Raw genomic sequence first — 15,295 nt, 5'->3', positions numbered from 1 at the left:
AGCAACCACCGAGTCGCCCCGCATGCATGCCCCGCCCGCGCTCAGCCCCTGGCCTGCCGCCATTGGCTGACTCGCTTGACCTGGACCAGGGATTGGTCAGCCTGGACGCCGGTCACGTAGAGTCCCCAGCCCCCTGTGTAGGTACGAGGGTCTCAGGGAGTTGCTGTGTTCTGGTAACTGGGCGAGTCTCTCGTCTGGTCGGCGGCGCTTTATCCTGCAGCGTGGACGGCGATACCATTTGAATTAAGTGTTCTGGCTCCATCAGCTCCGAGGGCCGGAGGTAGAAAAACGAACACAGCGGCAGGGACGCTCGTGCCGGCGCCTCCTCCCTTTCGGTTGGGGCGGAGTGGAGGGCGACGGGTGGCCAGGGTGTGGGGTGAGGGGAAAAGAACTTAGAGCAGCTTTCCTGCGTTTCCCTGGGTGGTTGCTGGGGTGTGTGCCTGGTATATATATACTAGGTGCCCGGTAAATATCTCTCTGCTTTGGGGGATGATGTACCAGACACGGAACTAAACAAGAGTCCTTAGATTCGAAATGAAGACTTAAGCATTTGGCCTGATTTCCATAAGTCTTCACAGAAGAACAGTTCTACTCCGTCCTCACTCTGAGTCCGAGTCGACTGTATGGCAGTGAGGTTTAACAGGGAGGAAAGCTGCCATGCACGAACCAGCTGTACTTCTGCACCGAGGATAACTATTACAAGAGTAGGCCCTTGGGATTTTAGGAACCGAGGGAATGGGGTAGTCATGGCAGCCGGAGGACTTTGAGGCTAGGCCTTGGAAGAGATGCAGATTGGAAAGGAAAAGACCCCCTTTAGGGAGTGCAAAGAGGGGGAAAGTGAGGAATGAGTGCCAGAATACACAGGCATCTCCTGAGCAGAGAAGAAACTCGTGGAAAGATCACAATCTTGGTAAGAAGAGTTAGGCCCAGATCTTGAAGAGTCATTGATGCCAAACTGAGCTTTGGGCTTGTAAGGCAGTAGATCTTACTCATGATTAAAAAAAAAAAAAATTCTAATCCATTTTATGAGCCTAGAAATTAGACTCTCCTGAGGTCAGTAGGAAGTCATTGCAGGGCTTTAATTGGGCGAGTAATGATCCAGTTTTTGTTTTAGGAAGATGGTTGCAGAGAATAGACTGGGCAAAGGAAGACCAGTTAGGATGTTGTTGCCGTATGATGACGGATTACAGTGGCCTAAGGCATGGAGAGGCCCCCTGGTGGCACAATGGTTAAGCACTCGGATGTTAATCATACGTTGCAGAACAGGAAAAAGACATGGCAGCCTGCTACCATAAAGATTATAGCCTTGGGAGATCTATAGGGCAGTTCTACTCTGCCCAGTAGGGTGACTGTAAAGTAGAATCCACTTGCTGGCAATGGATAAAGGATGGAGTGGCATCAGGAATTAAGGGAAGAAGATGGATTTCTTAGACACTCACAAGCTGCAAAATGCTGCACCAAGTAACTGATGGGATGTGGAAGAAATGGAGGATGAGTTCTAGATTTTTGGCTTGGGCAAACAGAACAAAGAAGAAACTAGTGTCTAGGAATGGATCAGTTCTAGTCTGAGAATGATAAATTTGAAATGCCAATGGTACATTCAAGTAGAGGTGTCCTGAAATCAGTTAGATATAGCTGGCTGGGGTCTTCACAGGAACCCTGGTGGTGTAGTGGACTATGCATTGGATACAACCTCAAGGGCAGCAGTTTGAAACCATCAACCCCTCTGTGGGAGAAAGATGAGGCTTTCTACTGGTAAAGAGTTACAGTCTTGGAAACTCACAGGGACAGTTGTATGCTGTCCTAGGATCACTGTGTGTTAATCGACTCGATGGCAGTGAGTTTGGTTCTGTTTTCTTTGCATCTTCTCACAGGAGAAATCTAAACTGGAGATCTAAATGTGGGAGACTGAGTTCGTCGCAGAAACTCACAGGGGCAGTCTATCCTGTCCTAGAGAATCACTATGACTCAGCACCAACTTGATGGCAGGGAGTGAGCTTTGGTGTTTTGGGGGACCTGGACCTGGGTACTAAAGTCCTTGATGGATAAAGCATTTTGTTCTAGAATCTGTAAACAATAGCATGAGGAAGAGCAAAGGTCAATCTAGCCTAATAGCAAAGTAGCAAATATAGCTATTGGCAATATAGCCTAACTGCAAAATAGCAAGCATTTTTACAAGAAGGAAGTCGAATAAGGAACTCGTTTGGACTTTGGTATCCATCCCAACCCTGCGATCCTTTGGGTGTAAGAGTGTGAGCACCCTTCATAAGGGAGGACTATATGGGGAAGAGCCAGCTGAGATGAACAACGTGACTGTGGGGATGGTGAGGGTGGGAAAACTCTGCTAAGCACAAACAAGGGTTTTTGACAGCACATTGAGAGGGTTGGGAAGGGAAGAAAGGGCAGAAAGTTAGGTGAGGGAAGATGAAGCACGGAACACCACAGAGGTAAGGAGAGTGCCAGTCACCTGCATGGTTGACCGGCAGTCAGGATTTGTGGAGGTAGATGGATAGGTGGAGAGAGGAAAAACGGGGTCTGTGAATACAGAGAGGGTGGGGGAAAGGATAAAGGATGAGGGTTCTGCAGGGAGGAGATGGGGGAAAGAAGTCAATGAAGAGAGGATGGAAGGAAAGGAAGGGTGTGGGGAAAGATAGGGGCAGATGGACGGCTCCTATAGGGAAGCAGTGGCTGGCCTGAGCAGGGTGAGTGGGCAGAGGAAGAGGCTCTCAGAAGGAAGCGTTGAACTGGAGTGTACATGCCTCTGAGATGGAAGTGAAGCCAAGGGCACCCGATTTCGCTGTGGAGGAAATGTGTGTGCATGTGCTTGTGTGCACATGCACACGTGTGTATGTGGGGGTGACTTAATGAAAGAGTGGGAGCTCACAATGAGAGGTTTGGAGTGGGAGCCCAAGGAAAAGGCCTCTGACCCACTTTATAAGTGGAACCTGCAGAAACAGGAAGACAGTGACAGCCTTATTGTCCCCAAGGTCATTTGGGGACAGTGAGCCAGAACTGGCAGTACATGCCTTGGAGGCTTTTTGCTTTAGAAATGTATCATTCAATTCACTTTTTACAAACAGGAAAAGAAAAAAACCCTCAGGGAATTTTATTTAGAAACAAGACCTATTGGCCTCTTGGTTTTTAATACCTCTTCTTGTTACCAAAGGCCTTTGCCTTAGATGGAAGGTGAGGTCTCAGATTTGGTGATTTTAGTTTCCTTGTATGAAGACCCATTTGGCTACTACAGAAGTGATTTATGAATGAATCCAGATTTTTAATCACCTCTGAAGAGAGAGAGGAAATTAAAATCCAAGAGTCTACTCTGGGCTGAAGACAAAGTAGGTTTCTCTCCCTTGCAGAAGACCTTGCCAAGGTGAGAAGGCCACCCACACACCAATTTGGACAAAGGTTCCTAATCCAGATTTTAATTTTGTGTGCTTTGATTTTTTTTTGATCACTTTCCCTCCAAGGTAAAATAATTACTATTTTAATTGTCTGCCACTTACAGAGCGACTCCAATAAGCATGATGGCACCCGTATATTTTTCCTCTGGCTTTCCATGTGTGCTCCACTTCTTATGATCAAGCTGGTGAATCTGCCTTTTACTGCATGCTGCTGCATGCCATGATCAGTTGACCATAAATTAAATTCTCTTTTCCAAAAGCAATTTTCCATTAGTGCTAATTTGTTTGCTTCTCATTTCCACTGATCATTAGAGTCTCTGGTTGTGAGCACCAAATTGGAAATGATTTCTTCAACATTTCGAAAAATGTTCTCTTCTTGAATGCCATTTGGCTGCAGCTAAAGAACATGATGGTCTGTAGAGGAACAGTTCACTCCAATTACAGTTTAACTGACCATTCATGGCCCTGAATCCCTGTCCTTTAATGTCCAAAGATGACACTGCTGCTGACTTTGCTATTTCCTGGCATCGCTGTAAAATGCCTCATAGACTCTGCACGGGCTCTCCTGGATGGAGATGCTGCTACTGTGCAAATGGCAGATTTGGTAAGTTGGTTATTTTATGGGCCTACATATCATGGGTGTTCAGATAGAATCATCTAAACAGGCTGACTGATGTCTGCACTCATTCACCCAGCCAGCATTTATTAAGCACCTACTTTGTGCAAGGTATTATGTCAGACTCTGGAGACACAAAGATAGGGAAGACTGCCCCCTGTCCTTGAGGAACTCACATGCTAGTGGAAGAAAAGCGATTGGGTTGTAATAACATTGCTGAAGAAGGGGTACTGTATTCTAGATAGGACCACAGAGCCGAGAGCCCATAGTTGATTGTCTCTGGGGATTTGCCAAAGGGGAACAAAAAGAAGGTTGGTTGGTTCCAATGGCAGAGGTCTCTGAAAAGGCCCAGGGAACTGAAAAGTTGAGGTTTGTTACAATATGGAAGTGACAGATGAGGTGAGATTGGGGCCAAATTTTAAAGGCCTTGTATGCTGCACTGAGTTGAGACCCAGTCCATTAGGCCAGAGGGAGTCATTGGGGGAATTTGGGACTGAAAAAATAAGAAAGTGTGGAAGCTTAAGGGATAGGTAATGAAGGAAAGATTTTGTATTTACTTTAACAGAGATGAGGTATAAGACAAGACTGACATGTGGATGAAGGGCCAATAAAACTTAAATTAAAAAAAAAACTTAAATAAAATACAAATCAGAGAAGATGGAAAGATCGAAGAGAGAGGATTCAGAATCTGATACACATGTAAAAGGGACCTTTGTCCCTGTCTGGGAAGGAAGGCTAGGTGCTGCCGGTATGGTCTGGGTAAGGAGGAAAAAGAGAGGGAAGAGGGTACTTGGTGGATCTTTCTCTATGTTGCTGGCAAAGAATATTGGACGTACCACAGACTGCCAGAAGAACAAACAAAGCTGTCTTATGAGAAGTATGGTCAGGATGCTCCTTTGAAGCAAGGATGGCATGGCTTCATCTCACGCACTTTGGACATGGCATCACGAGGGACCAGTCCCTGGAAAAGGACATCATGCTTGGGAAGGTGGAGGAAGGCCCTCTGGGAGATGTGGTAGCACAGTGGCTGCGCAGGACTGGGCAGTGTTTTGTTCTGCTGTCCAGAGGGTCACTGAGTCAGAACCAACTGCCTGGCGCCTGACAACAGCGACATTTTCTCTCTGAAGCCGGATGCACGGCATCCTGTTTGATTCCTCCCTTTCTTTCATCGCCAGATCCTGTCGCTGCTACCTATGTGTTATTCCTGCACACTATAGCTCTCCAACCCTACTGTCATCAGCCTCTTCTACAGTTACCAGAATGACCTCCTAACTGGTGCCCCATAGCCTATCATGTCCCTCTCAATCCTCGTTCTATGCGGCAGTCAAGATGATGCTTCTAAAACAGAATCTCTTGTCACTGGACTTAGAACCCGTCAAGGCCCTCACGTTGCCCTCAGGGTAGAGTGCAAGCCCTGAAGTAGAAAATAGAAGGGCCTTTGCTCTCTGATCTCTAGCCATCTTTTCCAGCCTGTGTCTTGCTACTTCCCTCACCCTGTCCTCCAGCCAGCATGAACAGTCCCAGCAATGAAAATGAGAACCAAGCTTTGTTCACGTTTATTTATAGGTGAGGTAGTTAGTCCTTCTATTATTGTCTCTTCACAGGTAAGGACTGGAAGCCTACTGGGGTTAAGTAGTGTGCTCAGAGTCAGAGCCACAAGGTAGAAGATCATTTGTAACTGCCATACTGTACTGCTTCTACTTTCAATTTTAAAAACAGACCTCGCACTTTCTCACCGTGGAGTCTTTGCACACGATATTCCTTCCAGGACAGTTTCCCCATCTCCCTGCCTGGCTGGGTGCACATTCCTTTTCAGCCTGGAAAGCCTCTCACACAGGCTGCCACCCAACCAAAGCAGGTTAGGTAACCCTCCCTCATGCTCCAAAGTATCCCGTGCTCAACCCACTGCAGCACATACCACACTATTGGAGTTTAAATCGCTCATTTGTAGGACCCTAGGCTCTCCCCACACCGTACCCTTGAGGACTGTATCTTTTTCACATTTCTCCCCCTGATTTTATTTTAGTTTTTTTTAATCAATTCTATCAAGCATATTTGTACATATGTTGTTGCCCTAATCATTTTCTAAACATTTACTTCTACTTGAGCCCTTGGTATCAGCTTCTCTTTTTTCTCTCCCTCTCCCGCTCCCACCCTCATGACCCCTTGACAAATTATAAATTATTATTATCATATCTTATACCAACTGCTATCTCCCTTCCCCCATGGTTTCTGTTGTTCATGCCCCTGAGTGGGGGTAAGTGTTATGTGTTGATCATTGTTATCAACTCCCCCTTCCTGCCCTCCTCTCCCCACCTTTCCCCTACCCTCCTGGTATTGCTACTCCCATTCCTGTAGCTGGATTCTGTGTATCATGAGCTTGTATCTCCTATCTGTACCTGCTCTTATCTGTACATGCTCCGGTGTAGTCTGCAGTGAAAGGCAGGACAGGGGTCATGATACTGGGAGGTGAGGAAGCCTCAGGACACCTATGATCACACAGACTGGTGAGCTTCTTCCCTGTGGGTTTGTTACTTCTCTGCTAGATGGCTGCTTGTTTAACTTCATGCCTTTAAGACCCCAGATGCTCTATCTCTTGATAGCTAGGCACCATCAGCTTTCTTCGCCACATTTGCTTATGCACCCATTTTGTCTTCAATTATCGTCCCAAGAGGGTGAACATCACAAAATGCCAGGTTGTTAGAACAAATGTTGAGGCAGGACTTGAGGAGAGGCCCAAAGTTCATCTACTACCTCAGTGTATTGCCAAATAAGTATATGTACATAGGCCAATACCTCTATTTTTTTTTAGAGATAAGACTAAAAGCTGTAATAGCTACACAGAAAACACTAACATGTCAACAAAAAGGAATTGATTAGTATTATTGAGCATCCAATCAATGGAATAATATGCTTCCATTTTAAAAGTTGCTGAAATGTACCTATGCTCATGCGAAAATAGTCTTGTTGTATTAGGTAAAAATGCAAGTTACCGAGCAAAAGAATTGGTGTGAACCTATTGAAACATATATGTGTCTATCTCATTACCATGAAGTTCATTCCAACTCATAGTGACCCTATAGGACTGGTTAAAACTAACTGCCCTGTGGTTTTCCAAATCAGTAACTTTTTTTCTTTTAATGTTTTATTGACTTAGGGTTCACGTGCCATACAATTCGACCATTCAATTGTCACTGTTGTTTAGGGATGCATAATTTTTTGTTGTGTGAATGTGCCAGACTTGGTTTATCCATTGATTTTTATTTCCATCTTTTTGCTATTATAGAACTTTCTGCAATAAACATAGATATATATGCAGAAAAGAAAAGGAAAAGGCTGCCTGCTTCTGAGACTTACAGACTCAGAAACCCTCAGGGGTAGTTCTACTCTGTCCTATCTGATTGTTATGAGCAGGAATCAATTTGACAGTAGTGAGACTAGATGCTCGTGTTCCTAAATGATCTAGAATCTATCACACACACACAAAGACCCCAAATAAGTAATAAGGCAATGTGATGCTATAATAATGAAACCGGTATTGTTTTCTACAGTGGTGAAATGGTAACTACGGAAGCAGAGTCTCATCTTTCTCCCTCCAAGGCGCTGGTGGTTTTGAACTGCTGACTGTATGGTTAGCAGCTCCACAAGTAACCCACTACGTCCCCAGGGCTCCTCAAAATTATACGTACCTCTGTTTTTATGAATTAATGTATTTACATATGTACACACCTTTATTTATAGCTTCGCTTCCTAGATCTTTCCTGTTTCCTTTTACCTTCCTCCTGCCCCACCATCACGCGCACCCTTCAACTGCCTCTTAGTCCCGTAATTCCTCTCAGCTAGATTGCTGTCCTCCAGCACTCCCCAGATCTCTAAGTCCTCCTTATTGTTGCTTTTAAGTCCATAGTTGTTCCCCTATCGATGGTGTTGTTTGCTCACCACTCCCTTCCCCACCTCCTAACTGCCCTCTCCCCACCAGTCCCTCTGGGACCATCAGTCCCTTCGCTTTCTCCTGAAGCTGGCTTCCCATGCCTCTTACCAACAATAATGGAGACAAAACAAAAAGGAAACAAAAGATTGGATAAAAAGAGGAAAAGGAAAAAAAGATAATAACTAGGAAAAAACATAGATAATTCCAAGTCTGTCCACTGACCTTTATGACTATCTCCCCACTGGTCCTGGGGGAATTCCAGGAACTGCCCCTCCTAGTCTGAAGTAGGTTTTGGGGGCTCCTCAGGGGCTTTGCGGCTCGGTTTTGCTCCCATGGCTGATCCGTTATGTTCCCTTCTTGGTTTGCACCACCCCGTTATGTTCCCTTCTTGGTTTGCCCCACTGTGGGAGGTTCAGACCGGACTAACTCCCTGCCATGTGTCCCCAGTGTTGTCCTCTGTTGCAGCATGCTCCAGTGAGGGGACATCATGTCTCGAACTGTTGTCAGCCCTACAGTCCTCTCTGTGCCTTAGCGGCTCCATGCAGGGATGTCGTCCTCCGGGCTTGGGGTGCCCATACAGTCCCTTTCTCTTTTTTCCTTTTGGTTTGCTTCCGTGTGGGTGTGGCAGGCCCGTCTCTCTCCCCAGCCTGTAGGTTTAGTGTTGTCCTCTGTAGCACAGACTTCTGTGGAGAGGATCAGGCCGGCCCTGAGGCCCACTCTTCATGAGTTGCTCTATGTGGTTACGTTGCCCTCAAGGTTTGGTGACCGTGGTGGGGTCAGCATGCACACTCCTAATTCTGCGGAGACATAACCAATACTCTCCCCCTGTTGGGTTAGTTCCCTGCTCCCCCAGTGCCATCGCCCCCCGCCTTTGTTTTTCCCCCTTTCTCCCTCCACCTCCCCCACTTTCCCCTTCTTTGTGTTGGAATAACATGCACTTCTTTGGGTTTGGTCTGTACCCCGTCCAACTGCCTGGACCTCAGCCCCTATAGTGTGAGATAAGTGGCATTTCTTCTATACCTACTGTGCTGTGTATACTTACCTCAAGGGACTCGTGTTATACTTGTCCTTTTGTGATTGGCTGACTTAGCATAATTTCCTCCAACTCTTCCCGTGAGACAATGTGCTTCATGTGATGATCAGTGCTTTTTAGTGATACATAGTACTCCATTGTGTGTATGTGCCAGTTTTCTAATCCACACTCTATCCATGGAAATTTTGGTTATTTCCAATTCTTTGCCATTGTGAATTGCACCGCAATAAAATGTGGAGCGCAGATGACTGGTCATGGTCTATCTCTTAACTCTTCTGGGTATGTGCCCAGTAGAGGGATAGCTGGGTCATAGAGTAGCTCAAATTCCATTTGCTTTAAATATCACCAGATCGCTTTCCACAGAGGCTGTACGTATCTATAGGACCATCAGCAGTGGAGGAGAGGTCCTATCTTACCACACCCCCTCCAACATTTGTTACTCTCTGGTTTTCTGATTTGGGCTACCCTCAAGGATGGTAGGTGGGAGGTATCTTGTGGTTGTTTTAATTTGCATTTCTCTGATGGCTGATGATCGGGAGCACTTTCTCATATGTTTATTGGCCATTCAGGTCTCCTCCCTAGTGAACCTTTCAGGTCTTTTGTCCACTCCCTGAGGGATTAACTGTTTTCCTTCTTTTGCAAGCTAGGAGGGTATTGTCGATGTTGGTAATAAGCCCTTTGTATGTTGCGTCTTTACTAAAAATCCTCTCCCAGTCTATGGGTTCTCTTGTGACTCTCGTGGTGAATTCTTTCAATACACACAGGTGTTTTATCCTTAGTCTATCCCACTTGTTGATTTCAGGTTCACCTGTGTGTGTACCCTTCCCTATTGCACTTAGCCTATGTATTCCCTGAGCCAAGGTTCTTAGGTTTACCCTGATTCCTTCATGGGTAGTCCTGATAGTTTGGGATTTTACTTCTAGGTCTGTGATCTATCTGGAGTTTGTTCATGTGCATGGGATTGTTTCCATCACCACTTGTTAAAGAGGGCATCCACCTCTGTGGTAGGTACATAATCTGGTGTCAATTTGGAACTTGAGAGGTTAAGAGTGAAGGGTGGAGCTTAGCCTGTCAATCCAAAGATAGCCAATGAGATGTCTGTGTGGGCATGGCTTTCTCCTGAGAATTCTGGGAACTGCTGTATTTTTCCTTCTTGGGATGGGAGACACTTCTCTCCCTCTGCTCACTCCCTGGAAGACTTTGTAGCTGACAAGACACATGGAACTGTGCTAGTGCCTGAGCAGGAGAAGCCAGCGCTGAGATGCTTATACCACCACTGGATCCAGAAGACTTCCCACCCACTGGCCTGTGGTCTTCATACATTCAGCGTCATAGAATGTGTTTCATGAGTCTGAAGAGGGCGTTATAGATTGGTATCAGACATATGGGCTAATATTGGACTTATGGTCTTGATCTGGACTGGGCTGAGACAACTGTTCTTATATATAAACCTCTTTCTTATACACATGTGAGTGTCTATGAATTTGTTTCTCTAGTATAACCAGACTAACACAACTTCCCACTTGATGCTTTTTGGGCCGTTGTTGTAAATCACTTGTCTATATGCTAATTGTTTTATTTCTGGGTTTTCTGTTGTTTTCCGTTGGTCTGAGTGTCTGTCATTTTTCCAGTACCATGCTGTTTGGACCCCTGTGACTAGTGTTAAAGTCAGGTAAGGCGAGCCCTCTGACTTTGTCCTTCTTGAGGAGTTCTCTGCTATTTCTGGGCTTCTTCCCTCTCCATATGAAATTGGTGGTCAGGTTTTCCAGTTCTTTGAAGAAGGTTGTTGGTATTTGAATCGGGATAGCATTAAACTTATATAGTGCCTTGGTAAGATTGACATCTTTACTGTATTGAGTCTTCCGCTCCACAAGCATGGGATATTCTTCCATTTGTGGAGGTCGCTTTTGGTTTCCTGTAGTAGGGTCCTGTAGTCTTCCTTGTGTAAGTCTTTTGTTTTTGTTTTTTTTTGTTTAAATATATCTCTAGATATTTCTATTTGTTCTTGGCTATGGTGAAAGGTCCTGCCTTCTTGATCTCCTCTTCCACGGTTTTGTCCAATAAATATAGCAAACTAATAGACTTCTGTTTGTTGATCTTGTATCCTGCCACTCTTCCATATTCCTCTATCACTGTCAGTACTGCTATTGTGGAGCTTTGGGGATTTTCAATGTACAGAATCATGTCATCTGCAAATAGTGATAGTTTCACCTCCTCCTCTCCCAGTCAGACACCTTTAATGTCCTCCCACTGCCTTATGTTGTTAGCTCAGACCTCCAATAAGATGTTGAATAGAAGTGGGGACAAGGGCATCTTTGTCTCGTCCCCTTTTTCAGTGGGATTGTTTTCATCTTTTCTCCATTAACTATAATGTTAGCTGTTGGCTTTTTGTAGATAGCTTGCATTAACTTGAGGAATTTTCCTTCTATTTCTGTCTTCTTGAGTGTCTTAATTAGGAATGAGTGTTGGTTATCATTAAATGCTTTATCAGCATTTGAAATTATCATGTATTTCTTATCTTTTTTTCTTATCAATGTGATGAATAATATTGATGGATTTTCAGATGTTAAATCATCTCTCCATCCCTGGAATGAATCCCACCTGATCATGATGGATGATGTGTTTTATATGCTTTTGTATTCTATTGGCCAATATTTTGTTACAGATTTTTGCATCCATGTTCATTAGCGCTATTAGTCTGTAGTTCTTGATTCCTGTGGGATCTTTGCCCTGTTTGGGTATCAAGGCTATACTGGCTTCATAGAATGAGTTTGGGAGTTTGCCACCTTTTTCTATGTTTTGGAATAATTTGTGGAGGATCAGTGTCAGCTCTTCCCTGAATGCTTGGTGGAATTCTCCCGTGAAACCGTCTGGTTCAGGAGCTTTTTTTGTTGGTAGTTTCTTGATAACCATATCTATTTCTTCTTTTGCTATGGGTCGGTTGACGTTCTTGCAGTACAGACTTTCATAGTACTTTGTGTTTATCCTTTTAATCTTGTTGGGGTCTGTTGTGATTTCCCCAGTTACAACCCTCATCCTGGCTATTGATGTTTGCGCCTTCCTTTCCTCGGTTAGATTTGCCATTAGTTTGTCGATCCTTTCAAAGAACCAGGTTTTTTAAAAAAATAATTTTATTGGGACCTTTTATAACTCTTATCACAATCCATACATACATACATTGTGTGTCAAACACATTTGTACATATGTTGCCATCATCATTTTAAAAACATTTTCTTTCTACTTGAGCCTTTGATATCAGTTCCTCATATCCCCCCTCTTCCCCACCCTTCCTCCTTCATGAACCCTTGATAATTTTTTTTCATGAAAGAACCAGCTTTTTTACTGCATTGAGTTTGGTTTTTTCAAGTGGGGTTCCTCGGCCCCAGAGACACAAGACGTGTCTCATGCACGCAAGAACCCACGCTGCATTGATTTTTTACATTGTTCTCTTGCCTTCACACCCATTTAACTCTGCCCTGATTTTTATTATTTCTTTTCTTTTGCTATTGGAGGGGTTGTTCTGTTAACTCTGTTCTAGTTGTTGCAGGTTTTGTGAGAGTGAATCAGTCATAAGTCTCTCTTCCGTTTTCATATATGCATTTATTGCTATCAAGCTTCCTCTGATAACTGCTTTTGCTGTATCCCATAGGCTTTGGTATGTTGTATTCTCAGTCTCATTAGTTTCTAGAAACTTCCTAACTTCCTCTCTAATCTGGGCCAATACCCATTCATGTTGCTGAAGATCATTATCCACCAATTGTTTGCCCTTGTTTTTCTGGTCGTCCTTTTATTGATCTCCAGCTTTATGATGTGGTGATCTGAGAGGAACATCTGAGTAATCTCTATGTGTTTGAATTTACTCAGGTTCGGCGTGTGTCCCAGCATGTGGTCTATTTTCAAAAACGAGCCATGTGCACTTGAAAAGAATAAGAATCTTTTTTGCATTTGGGTGGAAAACCCTATAAACGTCTATCAGGTCCAGTTGCCTGATTGCAGTGTGTGCTCTGTAGCCTCCTTGCTCAACTTCTTTGCCAGTGATCTCCTTCTCTGACAGTGAGTATTAAAGTCACCTACTATGATTGTTGAATCCGTGATTCTTTTTTCATCTTTTGAATAATTTGACAAATTTCACGGGTCTCTCGTTAGGCATATATATATGTATTATGCTCACTGGTTCATTATATAGTTCCCTCCTTATCTCTTGTTATGGTTTGCACCTTGAGGTCAATTTTGTCAAAGATTAGAATTGCAACCCCTGCTTTTTTCAAGTTGTTATTTGCCTGGTATATTTTCCATCAGTCTTTTATTCTTAGTCTCTTTTTGTCTGTGAGCTTAAGATGAGTCTCTTGCATCTTGATGGGCTGCATCAGATTGAGGGGTTATGTTTTCTGACACAGTCTGCTAACCTTTGGCTTTTAATGGACGAGTTGAGGCGATTGACATTCAGAGTTATTATCACCATCTGTGGATTCATTGCTGTCATCTTGTACCTTTGTGTTGGAGGTTTTCCTATCTCCCTCCCTATCGGTGTTCTGTGTTTGTGTATGGCTTCATTCTTGCTTTCTTTTCCCTCTGAGGTCATGTTATCTTGGTAATTGTTTTTGGTGCATTGGCTTCTGGGTGGAGTTGGGCTATATAGTGGCCTGCTTGTGCATGGTGAATGTTAGTCTTCTGACCATAGTGAATTGGCAAGGATTTTCCACAGGGTAGGGTGTCTTATGGCATATTCTGGAGTTTTTCCTTGTCCTGGAAGACTCTCACCTTGCCGTCTATCTTAATAGATAGTTTGTCAGGGTAGAGGATTCTTGGGCTGGTGGTTCTTGGTGTTTTTTTAACTTTCAAAAGATACTACTCTACTCTCTCCTCCTCTTCATGGTATCTGCTGATAGATCTAAGAATATTCTTAACTGAGCACCATTGTTTATGTTTTCTCCCTTGCTGCTCGTAAAATTTTATCTTTTCCCTCAAAGTTAGATAATTTAACTATTATGTGCCTTGGTGAGTTCTTTCTGGGGTTTAGTGTAATTGGTGTCCCCTCTGCTTCCTGTATGAGTGTCTCATTCTTGTTCATTATGGTGGGGAAGTTTGCTTCCAGAAATTCTCTTGCTAATTTAGCTGTTGACTTCTTCATTGTGTCTCCCTCTGGTAGAGAAATTATTCAAATATTGTTCCACTTCATAGCATTTGTTATTGATCTCAGCTTTTCTTCTGCCTCATTGATTATCTTGTTTGACTGTCTGTCCCATTTGTTGAAGTCTGCCTAATTGTCATCGAGACTGCCGGTACGATTCTCCACTTCTTCTAGTCTGTTGGTGACGTCTGTGATCCTGTGTGTTGCTTCTGTTACCTCGTCCATTCGCTCCTGTATTTCCCTTTGGTGCATGGACTTCATCCCCTCTATTGTGGACTCCATCTCCTCTATCACTGTGTCCTTAGTCTGCGTTGCTTCCCTCACATCCTGTATTACTCCAAGCAGCATTCTGAAGATTTCTTTTTGTGGCAGATTCACATCTGATTCTTCTATGAGTATCGTTAGTTTACAACTTCCTCCACTGTTTTTCTTGTTTTCTTGTTGAGGGTGTCGAGGTATGTTGCTGTTTATGTGTCATTGTGGAAGAACTTGGCGCCATGTTTCTGGGCAACCAAGGGACTCCGAGGTCTTTCTCTGTGTGACTGACAAGAGTGTTTTTGAGAAATGCCTGTGGCCTATTATGGTGGTGGGTTGGGCTGCTATGTAGGCAGGGTGCCACGGAGACTCAGTGGTGGGAGGGCACCTCAGAATCTGGGGTGAGGCAGGTGACTGTAGGACGCCATCTTGACTCCCTCCTCTTTTTCACATTTATCCCCCACATAAGACATAAGGTATAAGACACATTGTCATTTGCAAGCTCTTTAATTTCTTTGGAACAGCTGGTAATGAATTGGAGGTGCAGCAAATGGATTCCTAGTCATATTTGAGTGTCTTATGAGGGGAAATTTACTGGAGACTTAGGTACAACATGACAGGCACAGGAAATTCAAAGACAGGGTGTGGTGGGGAGGCAGCAGCCAGAGATGCTGGCAAGCGATAGGAATATCTTCTTATGTGGAGAGATGTCAGGGAAGAAAGCACTTTGTGTAGAAGATGGTGGGCAGTGATGTTAGTTGTTATATCAAGGGAACAATTTAGCAAAAGACTAAGATGCCCTCCCTAAGGCGGACAATTAGAAGGTTATCAGAAACCTTGCTAAAGTGATATAAGTGAAGTCGTGTGGCCAAAAGCTGCTACTCATTGCAATAGGTTGAGGAGAAAATGGACAACAGAATTGGAT

The 15,295-nt window shown here is 44.1% G+C and overlaps 1 protein-coding gene across 1 annotated transcript in view; it reads left to right on the top strand.

Moving 5' to 3' along the window:
• Nucleotides 1-184: 184 nt before the first annotated feature.
• Nucleotides 185-15,295, top strand: part of ARMH1 (armadillo like helical domain containing 1) — a 63,195-nt gene continuing 48,084 nt past the window's right edge. The window contains exon 1 of the mRNA XM_004699694.2: nucleotides 185-280. The gene's annotated coding sequence lies outside the window, so the exon portion shown is untranslated. The remainder of the gene's footprint in view (nucleotides 281-15,295) is intronic.

Source organism: Echinops telfairi, unplaced genomic scaffold, assembly GCF_000313985.2.
Source record: "Echinops telfairi isolate 266 unplaced genomic scaffold, ASM31398v2 ScPeMD7_443;HRSCAF=831, whole genome shotgun sequence".
Classification (NCBI taxonomy): domain Eukaryota; kingdom Metazoa; phylum Chordata; class Mammalia; order Afrosoricida; family Tenrecidae; genus Echinops; species Echinops telfairi.
This window is presented reverse-complemented; position numbering and strand designations above follow the sequence as displayed.